We start from the raw sequence: 15,185 nt of genomic DNA on the forward strand, positions 1-15,185 counted from the left end.
GGGATGTCGTATTGAAGGAGAATGTTCAAAACGATTTAAATAAACAAATCAATGTTGGAAGGTAACAGATAATATTTATTAATATTTTCACAGGTGATTTAGGGTTTCATGAATTTGATCGAGGTATTTCATGTCTTTTCAGAAATTTTGGGCACTAAAACACTTCTCAGCCGGTTAGACATCGTCTCAAACAATGGTATTTCTTCGAATTTTGATTCGGGTAATTTTTGACACTTTTGGTGTTAGCGGATGGCCTTTTGCGGTGTCTATGGAGTTTAATTGGTTCTAATCAACTCAATATGGCATGTGACAACCTTGATACAGTGTAATTTTCTACCCAATGGGTGCGGCTTTGTGTGCAGTGCAGGTTTTCGGTTTGACGCTTGGCGATTATATGCACGATTGGTAATAAGGAAGTGACACACTTTGGTGTAATGGAGTATTGGGAATTACATGTATAATGTGTATACATCAAGGATGATATTTTGATTGCAGTGATTATTCTTTTATCAGGTCTAATACACATATATAAACTGTTACAAGTGATGCTGATGGTGAGATGGCATGTCTTGATCTCTAAATTGTGTTAATTATTATTACTTTTCATGTGCTGCCATGATCATGCTAATTCCAACCTGCTGGTAATGTATATTTGTATATTTCATGATGTTGTATGTATGTGTTCCATGTACGCTATGTCCTGGTTTATGAATGGGGACTTGTTATGTATTATGAATTTGTATACACATGCTTATTGTACAGAGCTTTGCCTTGAGAAAGACCGAGAGAGGTCGAAACACGTGTTGGCACATTACTCTGTAACGGGATTACATACCCAAGATGTCACGAAGATTAAACTTTTGAAATCTTTAATGTAGAGGCTATCCAGAACACTTACTTTTGGGAGCGCATCCAATATGTGGAAATACCAATTGTCATGTTTGTGTTGTTAAGTGGGTATGAGGTGCCCGCTTTTTTCACAGGGTGCTGCAACCCAAATTTTGGGGTCTAATAGAATTGATTCCGGTATATTAATTATTGCTCTAGCGCTATTGACCTGGCACACCTTATAATTACTGTGCTACATTACAAGACATAGGGCCTCATCACGACTTTGGCGGTAACCCTTAAATCCGGCGGTAGCGCTATTACCACCGGATTTAAGGGTCCGCCAAATCAGGACTTCGGCGGATTTCGCCCCAGCTCTGAGCTGGGAGGAAATCCGCTGAAAATTTGCGCTATTACCGCCGGCGGGAAATCCGCCGGCGGTAAGAGCTCGAATCTTCCCCATTGAGCCCAATGGGGGATGGGGCATTCCCAAATGGGCTCAATGGGGAATGGGGATTTACTTTACCGCCAAACTCGTGATCCGGCGCTATTAGCGCCGGGGAGTTCGGCGGTAGGGCTAATACCACCGGCGGTAATACCGCCGGTGTTACCACCCAAGTCGTGATGAGGCCCATAGTGTTATTCAGACTGGTACATGTGTGTGGAATTCGTGAACACAATCGTTTCTCGAACACAGTTTGATTTTGCTGTTTGGTTAAATTGACCTGTTGGCATTTGCCAATTTCTCCATTTGCGATCTGTTTCCTGGCAAAACCTGCAGTACTCATAGATGGAAAAGGATTGCCTGATATCGGAATCTTGAACCAAAGAATCATTGTGCGTGACGCCGAAAATATGCTTTAGAAACGGAACTGGCGTCGGCACTGCTACTAAGCACGTAGTCAGTAAGGCTTCAGCATTGGGCATGTCAGTAAGGTAAAAGTGCGTAATGTTGAGCACCTTTTGTGCCACGTATGTCCACATATTCTCAGTTTGGGTGATCATTGGAGAATGTTTTCGCCGTCCTGAAGATGCCTCTCACATAGCTGGCATCAATGTTGTTTTCACTTGCGCCTGACGTGTTTGCCGCATTTCACGAATCCATGTCTTCGGTCTGGCTGGCTTTTCGGCATCGGCATAGGGCTGTTTTTGGACATCATTACTCATCATTATCAGTTTCTCCTTGATCGCTGGCACAGATGTGACATTTTTCATTGGTAGCAGCATGCCATTTGACTCTCCAGAACGGAGTCCATTTAGTCCCACAAATACACCAGCCAGACACAGGATCTACAAGGCAAACCCAGAAAACAGATATCAGTGTTGTAAATCACTCTCTTAGGTAACATTTGTCTGCGGGCACATATTGCCATTTCTTTCTACCGTGCTCCATTACTAAAACTACTTGGTCTTTGCCTGATGCAATCACATCTGCGGGCACTGGTGGGCCACTTGGCTTTTCCACCCACACCTTCGCACCCAGTACCATACTGTCTGAAGAGCCAAAACCACGATCCCCACAGGTAGTTAACACCGTAGGAGGCTCCCCCTTCTTAATCATGGACAACTTAATGGGGATAATAATTAATTGGGCCACCCGATCGCCCTTGTAGATCGGTAACAATTGGTCCCCACTATTCATCAGGATGACTTTAATCTCGCCTTGGTAATCAGCATCAATTACCCCTCCCAACACTTGAACTCCCTTCAATGCTAGGCCAGATCTAGGGGCAATCCATCCCATATCCTCTGGGGAAATTTGTACTCCAATCCCTGTTTCAATTACAACAATCCCTCTTGGGTCTAATCTGATTTCCTCATGGGAATGCAAGTCTACCCCTGCTGACTCTGGAGTCACCCGATAGGGAGCTAAAGAACCCGGGGTAATTTCCCAGTACAATAGGGTTTCTTTGACTAAGTTGGGTTGAATCTGTAAAGCAGGAGTCATTAGCCGCATCAAAGGAGTTTCATGCTCATTCACAGGCCTATTGTTTAGCACTTGCACCGCATCAAACACACGATCACGCCAGCCTGCCAAATTGCCATCTCCAGATTTGCGCAGCTGTTCTTTCAACAAACCATTCATTCGTTCAATCAGCCATGAAACGGCAGGGTAATAAGGCACATGGTAGAGCCATTCAATGCTCTTTTCCTGACAATATTCCGCAATCAATTTGCCTTTGAAGTGTGATCCATTGTCACTTTGAATCTGCAAAGGCACTCCGTAATGCAATATGATCTGATCTAACAACCTAATGGTGTTCAGTTGTGTGGCACGCTTGCACAGCAAAACCATCATGTATCCTGAGTATGTATCCACAATAGTGCATGCATACTGACAACCTTTACTGATTGGCAGGGGACCGATATAATCAATCTGCCAAATTTGACCTGGTAATTTTCCTCTTCGCAATGTACCCCGAACAATCTGAGGGATAGGCCTATGCTGTTGGTGTTAGCACACCGGACATTGCAAAATGATCGTTTTCACTACCTCTAAAGGAATACTGATTCCTCGAGCTTGTGCCCACCTGATAGTAGCCTTTTCTCCAAGGTGCCCACATTTCTGGTGAGCCCATTTGGCCAAACCCTCCAAATCGTCTTCCTGAGCATCCGCATCCACAGATGAAATCGTGGTGTGTTCATCTGCAACAGAATTAAACCAACGTTCTAATGAGTCTGTAGCACAATGCGCGTCCACATGATACACAGTGACTTCACTTTGTGATAACATTTCTGCAATATCTTGCCACAGTTCTTTTCCCCACAACTCTTTTGAATGAATCTTCCACCCATTCTTTTGCCAGGTTGGCAACCACCCCGCCAACCCATTCGCCACTGACCATGAATCCGTGTACAAATGACATCGACCAGGGGTCTCTTGTTTCAATGCCTGGTAAACTGCGTAAAGCTCTGCAAACTGACTGCTCTTCCCTTTCCCTGACGTTGTCAAAATCTTTTTTTGTCTTGGGATTGTACGACACCGCTTTCCAGTATCACTCTGCTCCCACATATCGGGCTGAGCCATCCTTGAACCAGGCATGCTCTGTCCTCTCCACGGTCAAATCGCCATAAGGTACTCCCCATTTCACGGGAGACTCGCGTTTTTCAGGCACTTCCGGTGGTATGTAATCTGAGGGCGGTATGTTGGCTACTTGCTCATGTAATTTTGCAACTCCACCCTTCCCTGATTTGGCTCTGTCTTGACTGCACCATTTCCATTTAATTATGCTGGCTTCTTCATGTCCTATTCTATTTGTTTTAGGAGAGCTCAGTACCTATTGCATAATCGGTATTTCTGGCCTCATCAATACATCATGGCCCACCGTCATTTGCTCGGTATCAACAAGGGCCCAATAACATGCCAGCAACTGCTTCTCAAATGGAGTGTATGAGTTACCAGCATCGGGTAACTTACGACTCCAGAACCCCAATGGCACACGTTTCCTGTCCTGTTTCTGCCACACACTCCAGTTAGCATAATTGTCTTGTACAGACACATTCACTTCCACTTCGCCTTCCTTCATTGGCCATAGATCAAGCACCTGCTGCACGGTGTCTTTCGCCAAATCAAATGCTTTCTGCTGCTCTTCCCCCCACTGAAACTCATATTTCTTTTGTGTCACTTTGTAGAGGGGGGCCAGTATCTGCCCTAGATGGGGAATGTGCTGTCTCCAAAACCCAAACAGCCCTATGAACTGCTGAGCTTGCTTTTTGTTCATTGGAGTGGTGAACTCAAGTATTTTCTGTCGGGCCTTCGGCACCATTTCTCGATTGCCCATTATGCCACTGAATCCCTAGGAATATCACTGTTTCAGCTGTGCCTTGAATTTTATTCGGGTTAATCTCCCACCCTTCCTTCTTCAATCCTTCCATAATTACTTCTAACTGGTTTTGCACACTGCGCTCATCTTTGCCCTGAATCAAAATATCATCAATGTAGTGAGAGATTTGTATGTCAGGTTTACACAGTATCTTGTCCAAGTGCTCTGCCACCAGCCAGTGGCAGATAGTTGGGCTATGTATGTACCCCATAGGTAACCTTGTAAAGGTGTACTGACGCCCGCTCCAAGAAAATGCAAACTGCTCTTGGCACTCTTCAGCAATTGGCACAGAGAAAAATGCATTGGCTAAATCTACCACTGCATACCAAGTCCCCTCAAACTTTTGGACATTCTCAATCAAGGTAATGGCATCTGGGACCACGGGCACTAAGGGAGGAGTGTGTTCATTCAACTCACGGTAATCCACCGTCATCCTCCAAGACCCATCCCCCTTTTTTATAGGCCAGAGAGGATTGTTCCATGCGGTATTGATAGGGCATAACACACCTGCCTCCACATACCCTTTGATGGTGTCTGAAATGTCCTTGTGCCCCCCAGGAATGCGGTATTGCTTCATTGCTACCCGCTTGGTTGCCATAGGCACTTGCACTGGGGGCATCTTCAATTTGCCTACGGTAATGGGTGTGCAGGTCAATGCACTCACCCCAAACTGGTATGTTTTACCTCCCAGTCCCAAAGTCAACCCTTCCAGAATGTCAAAGCCAATTATGTACTCAGGTATCGGGACAATCAACACTTGGTATTTCTGCCTATTCAAATTGCCTATTTTCATCTCCACTTCAGATTGTACTGCGGGGGTCTCCTTTCCCCCCGAAACCTGTAATAGTAAATTGTCTGCCTTTGAATCGTGCTGGATTGCCATGCATCAGAGAGGCCTCCGGCCCGGTGTCTATCAATGCTCGCACCCCTTGCGTATTTCCTGGTCCCCAAAAAATCTTAACATTAACATGGGGCTGCCTATCAACTTTTATGTGAGCAGACACTGCCAGAGCTTGGCCATAACCCTAGTCAAAGTTTGAATGAGTGTGACTTGACTCTGCCTCTAGCATTGCACTCACCACCTTCCTCAAATCAGCGTATGTTGGCTGGTACGGGGAAGGTGTCCCCATAGACCCTTCTTCTTGTTCTTCCTCAGGAGGAGCGGAAGGTGAGGTGTCCCCCTGTGACTTCGTTACTACCTGTTTCTTAACCTATTTATAGCGCTCTTTGGATGCAAGCCCTCTCTTTTTGTATAATTCATACATTACCCTAGTTTCGATGCCATCAATTTCTTCTCGTGGCACACCATCTTTTAACAAAGCCAAAAACATGTCCTTTCTGGACACTCGGGAGTCTCTACTATCTTGCCTCCTGCCTTCAGTTCTTCTCTCACTACGCCCCTCTCTCTCCCATGGAATCCACTACCTCATCAGTGGGGTTGCCCGTCATACCTACAAGCAAAGTCATAATGACACTTTTGTAAGCGGGCGGTGCAGTTCTGATCACCATATTTCTAGTTGAAACTGAGAGAGGCACGGCCCCCATGTGTCCTGGAGCATCTACATGAATAGCCTCTTTCATAGCATGCTCTCTGACCTTTTGAATTGCCTCTTTGTTTCCTCGCAAGGCCAATCTGTGGTAATGGGTTATTTACGGTTACATGCTTGGGCTGCTAGGTGGAACAAAGACACCTGTGAATCTTGGCCATTCTCATCAGGGGGCAGCCCTGCCCTTAAGACCTCTTGTACATTGTACATTGGTGTTAGTTGACAAGGGTAGAAAACGCGGTGAATGAGTGGAATCTACCAACAACCCTGCAGTTCCCCCATCTAGCAACCTCACCATCCATGTCTGATTTTTGCCTCAAGTGGGTAATCATTTCCCCAACCTCCTGCTGGGTGTAATCCTCCAGCGTGGTTAAATCCACAACCCCGCCTGTGATAACAGAAAAATACTATGAGGCTGGGAAGCCCAAAGGAAACACACCAAACACTGGTTACAAAGGAACATACAAAGTACTTTATTTTAAGCTCAAGCAGTGACAAAGTCAATGACAGATCGGATAGCTATCGGCCCTCAGTACAACACAACGAACTTCAACGGGGTTCGATGTATTCAGTGAGAGACTATACATTGGGACATTCAGGCTTTTATACATTTCTCCAGCCTTTTGTCCAACCCCTTCGCGGGTTTACCATTCCATGAATGTATTACTGGTCTAGGGTCTCTGCCAGGTCAACTTTTAATATATTCATCAGTATGTGCATAGATCAGTTCCGTTGATACAGGTAATCCATTTACACACAGGTCAACAGAAGGACAAGGTCTCAGTTCACAACCCTAACAAGTGGCCTGTAGGCAAGTTATACTTTAGCTGTACGGTGGTCATGACGACCAGATTCTGTTCGGAATGGCATTGTCCACCATTTTGATGTACAGGGTGACTTTTACACAGCAAGAGAACCTAAAATGGCGGCTTGATTCAAGATGGCGGCTTACATCAATTTATAAGGTCAAGACCTTGCCGTAGAGAGTTATTCGCATACAGTTTTAAGCAACTTGGCGTAGGCCAATATACATATAATCTTTACAATAGGAGGCATAATTTAATATCCAGTTTGACACGCCTGCAGGATTCTGTGGGTGGGGCCCGGCTCGCCGTCTTCCAACTGGCTTAGTCACCACTGTCTTCTGCTTAATTTCCATTTTGGGATCTGACTCATTTGCCGAACTGCTCTCTGGAATGGTTGAGTTAAAAATTTCACCATCCCAATTATCCGGATTCTAGTCTACACCGGCGGTAGCGATTACAGCTGCCACCTTTCTTTGGTTGACCCCTCCCCGTCTTTTCCTATACTTATACCGGGCTACTCTGACTGCTGCCCTCTCGGCCATGGCCTGGTATGTGTCGGCTTTATCTTTAAAAAGTTTCATTTGAATCTGCTGCATCAACGCAATCTGCCTTTCTGCAGCCAGCTCTCTTTCCAATCGCAAAATATCATTTTTCATTTCCAAATTCCTTTGATGTATTTTCCTATAGGCATGCAGGAGGACCCAACCCCACCTACCCAGCGCAGTGCATTCCCTTCCCCTTTCCACTGAAACTTGTTGTAAGTACAACATTACATCAGACGGATCAGCATCTCCCAATCCTTGATCCCATGTTTCACTTAGCCCCGTGCCGCTTGCCCACACCTGGGCCAATTTTTCATATGGGCTCTTAGCCCAGCCTGGAATGATAACATCAGAACAGTCACCGCCAGCGGGAATGCTCTTTTTCCTGAACAAACTATTCATGATTGCAATACTGTACAAAACCTCTTTATATCTATATATTTGTTCCTTTCCACAATGTAGTCACTCACGCAGGCACGCACACACCAAAAAAAAAAGAAAAATAAAGATTAACACAGTCCAACACTCGCTGCTAAATTACTTTCGCTTGCAATGTAAACAAAGCCTATCTGCGTTCAAACAGATTCTTTAATATTTGGAACAATTCATCACAAATACCCTGCTCACAGCGCCAAAATGTATTGCTCGCCCAGAGTGCACGGACAGTCATTAATCACCAGCACAATTGCAGAGCCAATACTTTAAACACAGGTAGACGAACCAATGACTTACAACCACACGCACTTAGAAAATAATGAGCACTTATACGGCTATTTATTCAAAGCTTGGAAGCAACAAGTGATAACACAGAAATAAATCACAGAAAATACAGAGAATTCCAAAGAAAATACATCACCGTGGGCGTAATTGAATCCCTCATCTCACCAGAAGTGGCTGGAAGACCCCGATAACAGCCAGGCCGAGAGCACAACTATTATCTCCTCAAGCTCCAAAACCAATAAAGCAGATGGCTTTTCAATCCAAGGCAAAGGTAGTCGTGATAAGTACAGGCAATCAGAATAACAGTAGGCTCTCTTACCTTGTCTTCAAATGCAGTGTGGGTATTAGGGAAATACCTGAATCCCCTTCTCCCTGCCTAATGAAACAGGCGTGGAGTCGAGGCGTCAGGGAAACCCTTGGTCGGGAAAAAAACCCTGGTAGCTGGGGATCGTGGAGGTTTCCAGAAGATGGCTGTCGAGGCTAGCGAGCGTCGAGAGTCAGCCACAGAAGGCACTAATACGTCGAGGGTGTTGGTGTCCGTGTCTATGCCTCTGACTGTAGATACAAATTAAGAAAGGTAAGTGCTCTGGGTTTTATAGTAAGGGAAATGTAGGAGTAGGAAAGAAATGACAACTGTACCTTGGGTGGAGTTCTAATGGGTTTCAGGTTTTGGTCATAAGGTTGCGGCGTTCGGCCGCCTGCGAAGAGGTGACTGGAATGCCGAGGAACGTTCTGTGAATATGCGAGATAAAGGTAAGAACAGAACAGTACGGCTGATCTAAGAGTGGGATGTACATGTAGCGTACCTACCCTAGTATGCAAAGGGTTGTACTTCCCTCCGTGAGAAGACGTAACATCTATGGAGGAAGAGGAGTCTGGGTACTGTAGTACAGGAGGGATTCTGCCCTTGCTAATACGGAATTAAAGGAAAACTGTTAACCACGGATCCAAAGAAAGGGAAGAGTTAGGGAAATCGTGGATCACTTACTGGAGAGCAAATGCCATAATGCCTAAGTAGGAGACCGGAACCGGGAGGGACTGGTCTGGGAATTTGTCCACGAGGAGACTGTATAAGGAAACGAGAGAGAGATTTAGAAGGGAGTAGGAAAGAAGAGGTTAGAAGAGCGGTCTGGGATATCTAAATTATTCCTAGTTACTCACGGAGCGTGGCTCACGATAGTTGTAGCAACGCGCTGGTCCTTTGGGGTTGATGCCAGAAATTCTCTTCCGTGCTGATGAGGAGGAGTCACAGCCTCTCGATCCGATCGAAGAACTGGACCAGCGCACGAAGGAATTGGCACCATCTTGGAAGGATACCTTCGTACCCCGTGAACATACCGCCAACGGTGCCACACAGACCAGTTCCGTGTCGCACTCGTGACAACAACAGCCCACAGGTATGCCAGACAAAGGCGTCCCCCTTCCGACTGAGGTCTTTGTACTTGTCCCGTCTGACCGTTGAGGGTTTCCGCATATATGCACTCCTCAAAAAGGGGTGGTCATTTCTCGAACCTTATGGCAATGCACTTGAGCATTGATGGGCAACCGTTGGTTGCCAGCTGGGTCAACCGACAGTAACCTCAAGGAGCAAAGTGCTTCCCTCCTCCAAACACCACGGAAAACAGTCCCATAACTCATAACAAGACATAACAAAACCAGCTTTCCCAGCAGAATGTCCTTGACTGCATACCAGGTTTGGAAAGCATGTTTTCTTCAGCAAATTAAATTCAGCTGTCAGCAAAATAAGTACAGCTTTTCACTGCGGCATGAAGTAAATATCCATTATGGCTCTGAGTGCCCCCAGAATACACTGCGCACCAGCGCCATGTTTTAGCTCAAGCATGACAGGACCTCGGCAGTGTTCACGGTGCGCGGTACAAATACCATTTAACATTAACATTAACATAAATCCCAAAGCATATGGTGGAGAATAGATTGAACTGGTTGGATTTTTCCTGGCCACAATGCAGTTTAAAGGAAGAGAGGCCACTGGAAAAATATATGTCTCAAAAAGAGGATTAATGCATCTGTTGAGTTGGTCCTGCTAGAAGAAGTTGGAGGTAAAACTCAATCCTAATGCGGAAAATACCACACTTGCAACTGATGATGCAATACTGACAAATGTATCAAGAGAGATGCAACTAATACATGAGCAAGTATTTCTATAGAACATAGGTTGTTTGAAGGGATTTAGCCATCAAATAAGGATGAAAGCAAAGGCAGTAGCTCAGAAAATTTGCAATATTCCAATCTCCATGACAGATGAGGTGAAGGTTGAGCTTAAGAAAGTAGAAGCTCAAGGCATAATAGAAAGCATAGATGCCTCACAATGGGTGTCACCACTAGTAGTCATGAGGAAAGCATCTGGGAAGGTGAGAATTTGTGTTGACATGAGGAGCTGAACAAGTGTGTCATCGCGGAAAGGTATCCCCTACTGAACATAAGAATTGATATCAAACAAGGGCCCAGTGAAAGTGTTCTCGACATTGGATCTAACATCCGCTTATCACCAAGTGAAACTCCATAAAGTGTCAAGACACCTAACAGCATTTATATAACCAGAAGGGCTAAATCAATACCAAATAATTACATTTGGGTTCATTTCTGCAGCTTCAGTTTTCCAGAAAATTATTAACATGATTTTTAATGGGGATAATGGAATTGTGCTTTTCCAAAATGATATGCCGAAAGCATTGAGGACAATGACAGGAGACTCAATGGAGTGTTGAAGAAACAGCATGCAGCAGGGATGACTTTAGGTGAGTACAAACACAGCTGAAATGAGAAACATAGTGAGAATGGGAGTAGTGTTTGAATGGGACAACATTTGTGAAAAATAATTTAAGTATAATAAATGGATGTTAATAGAAGCACCAGCATTGAATAACTACAAAAGGGGTAGACATACTGTTATTACAATTGATGGGAGCAACAAGGGTCTTGGTGTGGTTTTGACACAGATTGAAGGTAACAAAGAATATGTGATAGCATTTGCCTCGAGGCCCCTAAAGGGTCCAGAGAAGACATATGCAACTATTGAAAAGGAAGCGTTGGAAATCAAGTGGGCAACAGAGAAATGTAGACGTTTTGTGTGCGGAACAAGATTTGAGGTGCACACAGATCACAAACCTCTAGTAGAAATAATAAGGTTGAGAGGTTTGGACAAGGTCTCATCGAGAATACGAAGATGGGTTTCTCGATTACAAGAGTATGTTCTAGTTATGACCTACATATCGGGTGTAAAAAATGATGCGGCTGACTGTTTGTCAAGTATGACGACTACTGAGTAAATTCTGAAGGAAGAAGAACAGCAAAAAATTCTGGAAGTGATGGAGACACCAGTCCGGAGAAGGATTGGGCTGAAACTTTAAAAAAGGATGAAAAGATGGTTGCAATCATAAAACATTTGGCTGAGGGGACACTATGCATGGGTGTTATCAAAGACTTTGGCATGGAGATGCTGTGGAATATCAAAGATGAACTACCTGTTGAGAACAGTGTACCTAAAAGAGGTGACAAGGTTGTAGAACCTGAAGGCATAAGAGAGTGGTTAATTGACCTAGGACATGAAGGTTACTGAGGAATTATAAAAATGAAGAGAAGGATTAGAAATTATTATGGATGCAACGTGCAAATAGAGAGAACAGTGAGGAACTGTATCCTTTTTGAAAATAATGACAAGGTGTTTGTCAAGCTCATTGGCATCGCACTTACAGACATTCCTGGGCAGTTTTGGGAGGAATTGGATATGATTGTGGTTGGTCTGACATGGAGTGATGGGGTTCAAAGGAACTGTTTAGTAATAATAGACCTTCACACCAGATGGTTGGAAGTCCCAATTTTACTGCAGATGAATGCCAGGAAAGTGATTGAATTTTTGGAGGATGTATGCAGCCGTGAAGGATACACAAGCGAGGCATTGACAGATAATGGGTCACGATTCAAATCTTGATAATTGAGCAAATATTTGAAGGGACATGCCGTCACACATCTTGTGAGTGCTATATATTAACCTCAAACTAACTGGGTGGTGGAATGCTTCAATATAGATCAAGTTGCCTGTATCTCTCAGGAATGAGGGGTGTAAATTGTCAAGACCGGTCAGAGTTCTGTATGTTTTTGGAAGTGCAATCAGGACTCAGGATGGCAGAGCGTGGAACATGGAGAGAGTGATGACTGTGAAAGGGAATGAAGCAGGGAGGTGTGAAAGGAACAGGGTTCATGTGGAGGTCAGTGATTTTTCCTTGCCAAGCAATTCAAATGAGGGACCACAGAGAAGAATAAGATGTGGAAGAAGTTACCAGAGGCTGGGATATCTGAGTGAGTAGACCCAGGGATGAGAGAAGGAAACATCTTTATAAAGAATGGAGGGTGTGAAGCATGGTGACACGATTCTAGAAGGAGAATGCGTAGAGATGGCAGTGGGGAGCAGAGAGTGAGGAATGGAAACGGAGAGCTCCTTGTATCATATATACTAATCAATAATATATGCACTTACTTAACTGACTCTGGCTCCGTCTGATAAGACATTTCATTTTTGTTCATATTGGAGCTGCAGCATTTATTTTTGAAATGTTAAAGACTAATTCTTCCCACCAATATGAAGTCAAGAGCTACTAGAAACTTCAAACAAACTCTTTTGAACATGACAGCGAATCCCACCATGTCAGATAACACTCTGATTGCGCTGGGGGAACTAAAATCCCTAAAGGCTTATATTCTTTTAAGATTGAGGGCATACCTGATGCTAAAGTGTCCGACATGCTGCTCCCCAGAATATCCTTTGAAGTATGGGGACACATACCTTGCTCTGTTCATTTTAAGTTTTTTTTTTTTTTTTAGTAAACAAGTGTGATTATGTCTGGACCAAACAAAGCATATTTATTTTGAGTTACTTGTGTATAAAAGGTTCTTGATAATGTCTAATAGCATGTGTACATGTCAGTAATAATTTAGGGAGCGTAACCATTTCAAGTAATCTATCACCACAGCTGTAAAAAAGGTGAATCATCTCTGTTTGCTGAGTAAATCCTATATTTCTTTAAGCCATGAATGATGGAGGATCAGCACTCCAAAATATTCCACCCTGTTTTGACAGGTATTTCCTCCCAAGTAACTATATTGTAAGAAATGTTTCTTTTCACCATCTATTCCACAGGCAAATGTAGAAATTCACCATATAGTTCAAAAATAGCCATGAGAGGTGACTCCAAAGTAGCTTTGACAACAACGAAGTAAACTCTATAGGGACTTATTTTAAAATGGCTATTAATTATAATGAAGGTTGAAAATCATAAAGTTTCCTTAATTCTATGGAAATCAGCTTGATAAATAGTGTTACTAGCATGGGTGAAAGGATACCACTGACTTGATCCTTGCCAAATCTAAACATGTTTGCATGCCCAGTTTTTAATCCATCACTTTACCATAGATTTGCTGTATAAAGCATCAACAGAATTCTTAATTTACTTCTATAAAATGCATAGGTTCCAATGAAGCTCAAAGAAGGTGCCAAACCACAGAAACGAATACCCTCTTAATGCCAATCAATTTAGTCAACACTGGATTATCTCCTGCGGTTGCATGGACCAATAGCACAAGAATATCAAAGGTCTTTTTTTAATAGTATGGTTTTGAACAAATCTGCTCTGGCTGAGGTACACCAACTTTGAAATCAGGCCAGTGAAACCATTCATGCAGATTTTCTCATACATTTTGCTACAGCAATTCATTAAAGTGATTTATCTGAAGGAGGCCTAGTTAGAGAGATTGTTAACATTTTGGGGGATGACAATAGATGGCTCTTGCCAAAGAACACCAATTGTGTCGTTCCCAATAACCAACCAATAGAAAAATGCAAATACATTGACAACTCCTTGAATCATGTGCGACCATACCTTTCATCACAAAACACCAATCAGATACCAAAGTACACTGGTGCTAAGAAGACAACCCAGATTAGAAGAAGAGCCTGCTAAGCCTTTTAAAAGAAGAAGGTAGCCCACTTGAGAAAACAGAACAACGTGATGCAAGCTAACAAAACAAAAAAAACGGAAATATCTTACAACATCTATGAGCAATGAAGGAAACCACAGTCCAAGATTTCTCCTCATTAACAGTGCACAGTGAAACAATACACTAACATGTAGGTCCTGCTCCGTAAAGGTAAAGCTGGCCTATTCTACATTACAGAAACTTGACTTACAGACAATCAGCTGTTATACATGAGGCCATCACATTAGACTACAAGTTTCACCTCAGCAACAGAACCAGTAAGAAATGCAAAGGAATCACACAGATACACAAAGAGTCTTTCGACCATAAAACATTTCCTTCAGATAACATCCTGTTCTACATCTCACAATCCTTCCTCTTCTTCATGTTGCACACCTCTGCACTGAACTTCCTTCACATTTACGGATTCCCTTGATACAACACCTCATTCTCAGATATCCTAATGGAGCAGTAGAGTGCCATCAGCGAATCCTATTGAGATATTTCAATACTTGGCTGCAAAGAAAGGAACACACAGCTACAAAATGATTTTCAGAGAACGTTGGTGGCCCGAACCTCATGTAATTAACAAAATGGTTTACACATGACAGACACGCTATGGATGGAGTCTTCTGTAATGAAAATATTACCAACGTATACTCCCCTGTACCTGTGCCAATAGGCTACCAATAGGCTACCAAATTGTCATCTCATTTACCATTTTCACGCAAGCCTCGCCACTACCAAAATGTACCTCACACCTCAATCAGACCCTGACATAACATCAAAATGGATGCCTTCATGAACAATCTAGAAACATCTAGTATTGACCCTCCCCAAGAAACACACAGAAATGTCAGATGAATAAGTCCACAATCTACACACCTGGATGCAAAAAAAGCCTTGATATAGTGGTCCCAAGAA

The sequence above is a fragment of the Ambystoma mexicanum genome, chromosome 11 (genome assembly GCF_040938575.1).
Source record: "Ambystoma mexicanum isolate Mex_15411 chromosome 11, UKY_AmexF1_1, whole genome shotgun sequence".
Classification (NCBI taxonomy): domain Eukaryota; kingdom Metazoa; phylum Chordata; class Amphibia; order Caudata; family Ambystomatidae; genus Ambystoma; species Ambystoma mexicanum.